At 37.7% G+C, this 8,254-nt stretch overlaps 1 long non-coding RNA gene across 1 annotated transcript; it reads right to left on the reverse strand.

Moving 5' to 3' along the window:
- Nucleotides 1-2,730: 2,730 nt before the first annotated feature.
- On the reverse strand, nucleotides 2,731-7,599 carry LOC121674496. Its single transcript, XR_006019645.1, has 3 exons — nucleotides 7,189-7,599; nucleotides 5,391-5,506; nucleotides 2,731-3,262 (listed from the first exon to the last, which is right to left on the reverse strand). It is a non-coding gene; the product is annotated as an uncharacterized LOC121674496 (long non-coding RNA).
- Nucleotides 7,600-8,254: the final 655 nt, after the last annotated feature.

Consider the following 8,254-nt stretch of genomic DNA (forward strand, 5'->3'; position numbering starts at 1 on the left):
ATTGGGGCTGTTTTTGAATGGAAAATACCTGTCACCTCTATCAGCTCTTCAGCCTCCAGACATACAAACATTCACCTTGTCCCAGAGTTAAAATATCACCTGATAGTCTACCTCTGAAGCCCTCATTTCTGCTTGGGCTTTCCTGCCTTCCTCTCAGTATCATTCATACCATATAATTATATACTGAATTACATGGAATAATTACTTTCTGTAAATGGGTTGAACTAGCCATTTTCTACATACTGCTCTAGATGTAAATAATCCATCTTTAGGACAGACTAAATGGTCTCTGGAAACTTTTCCAGCACTTTGTTTCTGTTGTGGGCATGAGAAAACTCTGTTAGTTTTTGTTTACACAATGTAGTTCATAGGTTTTTCCTTTGAAAAAAATGAAAGCTTGTTTTTGACATCAGTTTCTTCTGCCCAAAATTTACTGACTGCTGCTGCCTTACCTTGTCCATATAAGATGAAAGACTTTTGCTACCTGCTATAACTGACTGATGGATGATGTGCTGAAGAAAAGTAAAAATCCAGTGTGAAAGTTGAAGGTGAAAGTTATGTTATAAAGATATCTTTAGATAAAGAGGTCTCAAATATATAGTTATTCCAGGGTAGTTTTGGATTGGATATTTATCAAGCATTGGAAGTGGTAAAATCACTTTCCCTGGAAGTATTTAAATAATATCTGGATATGGTCCTTGGGGACATAGTTTAGTGGTGGACTTGGTAGTGCTGGGCTAGCAGTTGGACTTGATGAACCTAAAGGTCTTTTCCAACTGTAATGATTCTGTGGTTTTATGGATTCTTTACATGCTTTACTGGTGTGTTTACAACAACATCTGTGTAAGATGCTGTGTTTTGCCCCTGTCTGACTACTGTAAGGTAGGAGTTTTTGTAACTGGTCCATTTATTGTAGTTACAGAACAGTTTTATCAGAGTAACAGTTACATCTGGGGGGTAAACAATAAACAGGAATAGCACAAATAACATACAGTTATAGAGGCATATTGAAATGCTTCAGTAACAAGCTGGATAACAGAGAAGCTGAAATACTCCATCAGCTTTTTTACTTAAGTTGAGCAATTAGATCAGAGAAGTCAATGTCACCTTGTACACAAGAGAAAATCCAGGAGCATCATGGTCTGAAGAGACCAGCTGGAAAGTAACATGATTGCACATTTCTTCCTGCCAGTGATGTCTCCTTGTCGTCAGAATTGTCATTATTTGTCCTCTTCTTTCAGGGTGCTATACTTGGCTGTACATGAGATTTTGTCCTGCTTACTTACAAAATGTATCCACTACAGCTTTAGGTGATGACTGGAAAAGTTGCTGCTCTTTTGTGTTGTGAGCAGTAATGTGGTGACATAAACAGCAATGGATCCTTCTAGGGTGATAGAAGAACTGCAGTTAGCCCATAAACATTTTTTGTCAGATTTATTTTCAATATTTACATAAATACCTTGTTCTTTAAGATGTACTAAACTGTGTTGGGGGTTTCATGCAAACTACCTAATTCAAAATTCCTTCTTGTATTTCTTGTTTCCAGTTGGGCCAGAAATATGAAGCCTGTGTTATGCCTCTATAACATCAAAATTTTAGAAGGAATGTAAAATAGTGAGTTGCTATTTATTTTTCTTTTTCCCCTGTGGGTTTGGTTTCTTGTGGTTGTATTTGTTTGGTTTTTGTTGAGTGTTCAGTACTGCGAAAAGTATTTGAGTACTGCTTCAATCTGTCTGGGACTTTTTCCATTACAAAAGATACTCACTTTTGCTGGTCGTTGGTTTTTTTTGTTTGCTTTTTCTATTTGTTTAGGTTTTTTTAGTCCTGGAGTACCTGGATTTTCTCTCTTTCCCCCTCAGCAGACAATTTTAATTATTGAAAAAAAAAAAATTAATCTGGAGTGCTCTCTAGGTGTTATTTAAGGACCTTTAAGTTGATGCTGGAAAAAAGTTATTTCACGATGGTGAAGATCCAAATTTTGGAATCCTTTGCCTCTTGTCTAGAACTGTTTGTGGAAAAACACCCTTCTTATGTGCTGGCTTGGAAGGATTCTGAATTTGTAGTGTGGTTGCACTTGGATTCATTGGCACTGTTGTAAAAGTGAGTTAGGTGGTGCCTAGAGTGTATTTAGGAGTTTAACTGTGTAATATTTTAACCTACGGTGAAAGTAGGAAAATAAGAAAAGTTGAACTATTAGGTTTATACTGAGAACAGAACATGTTAAGTTTTAATGAGTTATCTGGAGCATAAAAGGGAACAAGCACAGAATCAAAGAAGTAAGATTTTACCATTGCTGCAGAAAATAAGATCAATATTGCCTTATTTTATAATAGGTATATTTTATAGGATGGCAGGATGTTGTTTTAATATTATTGGAAGGTGAAACAATGGACTCCATGTTGGAAGATGTAGTAATGTTTGAGTTTTTGTAGTAAATGCTGATCTCAAAAATACTTTTGTTGGGAAAGGTGAGCATGCATTAGCAAATGTGATGAAAGTTATATGTGATCTTATACTTGCAGAATAAAATCATGAAGAAAATACTCACCTTGGGTAGTTTGTGCTTACAGCACATTAAGCTGTAACAACTTTAATTAGTCTTTACAACATTAATCTTTACAACTTTTTATTTAAGATTTTTTTATCTTTGTTTCTGTGCAAGACGTAACAATTTATAATTAGCTAGTATTCATTATTATTTGGAGAAGGTGGGGAAGAAAAGAAGCTGTGGACTTGTAATTGATAAAACACTTGTCTAACCAGCAATGAAGTTACAATGACTATTTCGAGAAGACTTCAATTTTGCAGTAATGCTTACTTACTTCACAGATTACTCTTCTCTGCCTCATATCAACAGGCCAAGAGAAAGGACATAGGACACAGTCAAGATACAACTTCAAGAATAAGGGAGTAGAGAAGTCTTGTCTATTTTTCTGTGATATCCCTTTAAGTGGGGCATTTACTTCCCATGTAAGTAAAATAAACCCAACTGCAAATTTTCAAAGTGTGCAGCAGAGTCTCTCTTGACAGGAAACTTGAGGGAGGAGGTGATAAATTGTGGCAGGTAAAAAAAATGTTAGTTTTGGCTGCAATGTTCTTAGTAATTACTTGAACAAGAACATCCTGACTTTTGTTTCCCCCCTATCTCCTACCTGCTAAAATGTATGTGACATCTGTCAGAATTCTGCCAATCAGCTGACATGGTTAGACATCATTCTGTCTCTGCTTGAGAAAAGTCTTCTTCCACATGCCCCATGAAATCCTGAAAAGGAATTGTTTGATGACAAAAAGACAAAACTTGGTAACTCATTAAGGGGTCATATAGAAAGAAGTTGATTCATTTTTACAGCATTTAAACTTGTGCTTTCATTCAGAATGCAAATTACCCCTTCAGCTATTTTCTTCGATTCACGGTTTTCTGGGTTTTACTTTTGGTGTTTGTTTTGGTTAGTGTTTGTTTGTCTGTAACAGTTTTGTTTGCTTTTTAAAATAACTGCAGTACAAAGAGCCCTCCGGAATAATGATGAGTGCTGTAATTCTGGCAGTTTTTAAGGGAATGAACTAAATTTTAGTCCTTATTTTTGTAACCATGTAGGTGGCTTTTCTCCTCAGATGGACACATCTGATAAGGGGTCTGACTGCAGCATCATAATGAATTTTTATTTTTCACGTCTCTCAGACCTGTTCTAAAGTCTTGCTGGTCACTAAAGGGACCTGAGGGTGCACTTAGACATCTTCCTGAAGGAGTTTCTCTGGAGCCAGGACCAAAATCTTAAAAAGCTATGGTGGGGTTTTTTTATTTTTTTATTTTTTTTTTATTTTCATTCCCCCCTGCTAACGGACTGGGGAACCTTGATCTTTCCAGATTTTATTCTCTAGAGCTGACAAACTTCCTTACCTCAAGCTCATTGCAAATATTGCACATCCAGTGAACACAAAAAGCACCACTTGACCAATCAGGAATAAGCAATATAGTCTACTTGGTCATGGGTAAATATTTCACAGAAAGATCTGTGTGAACAAAGATATGAAAAGGCCGTTGTTTAAATAGTTTCCAACGAGATCTGAAAAGACATCAAGAGCATTTCTATCACTGAAGAGACTGAACTGGCTCTGTTCAATCATTGGTTAAAGTCTGGTTTTGTTTGTGCCTTGATATTTGTTTTAGTAATGCTCTGTCTCTGTGAGTATATTTGGCATCCTGCAGAAAGCAGCTTAAATTGTGTGCAGAGAGGTGCAGTCCAAGACTCCTGATGGAGCACTTAAGGATTGAAGAGATTTGCATTCTGAATAAGATGATCCTCATTTCCGTGTATAAACTAATATCATGGTACACTTGGCTGCTGCATAGATTACCAGTGTTGGTTGGGGTGGGTTGTTTGTTGTTTTTTTTTTTTTCCTTTGTTTTGATGGGTCCAGTGGTAGAATAAAATATTTTGGTAGCTGAATGGATAACTATATTTAAACTACCAAATACAAAGCCCCACAATTCTGAAGTAAAACTCTTCCACTGATTAGAAAAACTGGTACTTAAGCAAACATTGCACTGTTTAATGCAAGAATAGAAATGTGGTAGTTCTTCGCTAACCTCAGTGTGGAGCCCTGTTAAGTAGAAGGTGGGGTGTAGTTGCCTGACACTCCTGTCATGGTTTAGGAATGGTATTCCCCAATTTAGTGCTCCCACCAAAACCACACTGCTGCTCTTTCCCCCCACTTTTCCCCTCCCCTTCCCTGCTTTGGGATGGAGAGAAGAATTGGAAGCCCAAACGCAAAGATCATTGGCTGAGATAAGAACAGCTTACTGGAAACATCAATGATATAAGAAAATAAATGGTAACAGCAACAATAGTAATGACGGAGGGTGCAAGAAAAGAATCAACTCACATGGAAAACACAACCAATAATAGACAATACTGGACAGCTCCCTGTGCCACAGAAGGAGCCCCTTCTCCCTGGAAGAGAGTCTTTTTCCTATGCCCAGGCAGTGATGTGAGGTGGTACAGAATAATCTCCATATCCTGGCCATGTCCCTCCTGGATACTGGAAAAAAATTAACCCTGTCCTGGCCAGAACCAGGACACCTGCCCATAGAAAATATGCTATAATGAAGTTGTTGCAGAAAACTGCCCAAGTCTTACACCAGATTTAAGAGCAGCTACATTCTGCCTTCCTTTTTCTGTGTTGTCTTTGATGCAGAAACTGCAGAAGCTGCTTTGGACCCTTTCCAGACAGTTATTGAAATCAGCCTTCAGTAACTGTATTGGCTTTTACTGTGTACCAAGGTGACTGAGCTGCATGAGCACACAGCCCTGTTAAAAACAGGATTTGAGGATTTTAGAAGGTGTCTTTATACAGTTTGAATAAATAAGGCATATAAAAGCATGCCATACCTGTAAGTATTTACTACTTTTGTCCTGATCTTCTGCCTCTTTTTCTCTCCAGTTGTGGTCCTGCTGGTCAGTTTTGATAGCAGCAGCAGCTCTCCAACATTTATCATGTCAAAGCTCTGAAAAGAAGGGAGGTATTGGCTGCTGGCATTGATAATTAGAAATACAAGTACATATCTTTTTAGCAGGGTTGTGTTTTGTATTTCTACACAAAGGAGGTGGTAGTTTTTGATAAAGTTGCTTGGTATTTTCCTGGTGAAGTATTGTTCTCAGCAGAAACAAAATCAGCATGTCAAAAATTGACTCCTTTCTGTATAATGCTTCAAGATAGTTATGTTTGAACTAAGCTTTTTCAACTTTTTGAGTAAAGTGGAATTTTAAAAGGACATACAGGTGCCAAGGTTGCTTTTACTATACCCACCACAGCATTCCTTCAACCATAGTATGAGGTCTGGATTCAAGCTTATCCCTTGCCTGCATCAGAACCAAGTGAGTGTTAAGACACCAAGATATGATTTGGTTTGGGGTGGATCTCTTATTTCTTCTCTTGAAGCATTCTGCTTCATGCTCACACTGATACAGACATTCAGTAATTCAGCCTAGGTGAAGGTAGGAAGGCAGAGGTAGAATTAATTTTTTCATGGCTGTCTTTGCTTCCTGTTTTAGGGGTAGATCTTGGATGTCTAGAGCAATAGTGTCAGGATAGTTTTGTGAATCTCAGGTACCTGTAGAAAAGGCACTTCTTGCAGAGTCCTTTAGACTGATGGAGATATGGCTTCAATTTACTTACATTAGGATATATAATGGAGAAGGACAACATTTTAGAGAAAAGAGCTTGTAACTAAGGTGAGCTTCTTTAAAAAATGTAGTATCATAGTAAATGCCTGGAGGAGGACTTGGGAACCTGCAACCTATGGAGAACATATGACCTATACTTCATTTGTTATGACAAAAGGTTTAATATTTATTTTTTCACTTGGCTTTTTTTTTTTTCTTCATACTATTATTGACTATTGTTAAAGTTAGAATAGCTGGCCAAAGAAGGTTCAAAGCTGTAGTTCCTTCTGCAAGGGTAAGGATATATAACCTTTATTGTGGGATTTCTGTGAACTCTATGGGATTTTGTGGGGTCTGTTTTATTCCCAGACATCCCCAGAGATGACCCCTGCCTTTCTCACAGTATCTTTTCATTAGGGGAACTTTTCCAAATGTACATAACTGGCTGAGTACCTTCAGCATTAATAGGCTTATTAACCACTAATTCAGCACAACAATTTTAAATGCAGCTGCTGCAGAAGTGGACAGTGAGGAAGTACAAAAACTGTGCCTGAAGACAGAAGAATAAATAACAGTGTAGTGATAATTGCCTCCTGTAGGTACTGCAATGTGGTAATCATCAGAAGCCTATTCACTGTGTCTGCCTTTCCCTCTCTCCATGATGAGTTTCCTTCATCCCCCCATGCTAGCCTGAAACCTTTTAGAGGAGTTCTCTGGATTATGGCTGAAATGCTAGGAGCAATTAGATAAAACATCGCTGTCAATTTCTACAGAGAGAAATACATTTATTACCTTAGTTGAATTCAGGCCAAACTAAGCTTCTTCCCTATAAAAGTTGTTGGATGAACGGATAAACAGTTGGGTAAAGTAATTTTACTTTATCTACCTTCAGACAGGACAAAAGGTAACAAACTGAAATGACTAAGGAATTGGAAATCTGTCACTCCAACACTGGCTTGTTTAATCATGGTCAAATACCTCACCCTCTGCATAAACTGCTGAGCACTCGCTTCTTGTGTCTTACCTTGTCAGGCTGAGGAGCCCTCCCAGAGAAAGGTCACACTTTTAGCTGATGGTAGGTTGTTGCTGGCATGAGTCAGGGCAGGATGAAATCCTAATGCATGTATCTTCCGATGTCAGCTGGAATTCTCTGTAGGTGTGCAAGGAGTGGGAGATCGGCACTTCCAAATTAATCCAAAGTGCACTGTGGCGTATTGGCCGCTTGGATTTGATAAGTGACACACCTTGTGTCTGAAGCCCGGGATCTGACTAAAGATTAGTGATGGCTTGCAACAATTCTGCTTTAAGAGTTGTATAAGGGTTATACAACTCAATATATATTGTGAGCAAAAACAAGAAATCAGAAATCAAAGTTTTGAAATTGAGTGAATCATAGGAATTAGGGCAAGCTCAAGTGACTAAGCAAAGCTATTGAATTTGATACTCCATCAAGATGTAAGAGTGTATTTGGTGTGATTGTGACTCAGCACCTGCTGGTGAATCATTCCTCATCACTGGGACCTCAGTGCTGTTGGTTTTCTGGCTGAAAAAGAAAAGACGAGTGGGAAGAGATTTAAACCTACAGAGAAAGTTTAAACTTCATGGATACAAAAGAGAGGGGGAAGTTGTACCCCCAGTTAGATTATTTTTCTTGAAAGACTTTATTTTTAACTTTTGAATATGTTATTTTCAGTGGAGTGAGATTAATTTTCCCAGCATTACTCATAGTGGATGCTTTTCATATTTTATTTCGCAGAAAATTCATTTGTGATTACATAAAACTATCAAACCTTTACAGAATCACAGAATGATTTAAGGCAATGCAGTTGGCTTTGTCCATGGCTCTTTTACACAGATGAGTTTAAAATACTTCATACCAATAACTCAGTTGTGAGAAGACCATAATAGTGGAGAAGAACTGAAATCTGTAAGTACAAACAGGAGAATAAACAAGTCTGAGAATATACAATATTTAATGAACTATGTATGTGTAGTTTAAACTGCAGAACAAAGTCTTGTCAGCAGTTACAATGTTCTGAGAAGGTGAGGGTTTGAGGGAAAATGAGGTGAAAAACAGTGAAATCCTCACC

This window comes from Corvus kubaryi, unplaced genomic scaffold (assembly GCF_017639235.1).
Source record: "Corvus kubaryi isolate FWS band 111438036 unplaced genomic scaffold, C.kubaryi_AGA036_p1.0 68, whole genome shotgun sequence".
NCBI classification, from domain to species: Eukaryota; Metazoa; Chordata; class Aves; order Passeriformes; family Corvidae; genus Corvus; species Corvus kubaryi.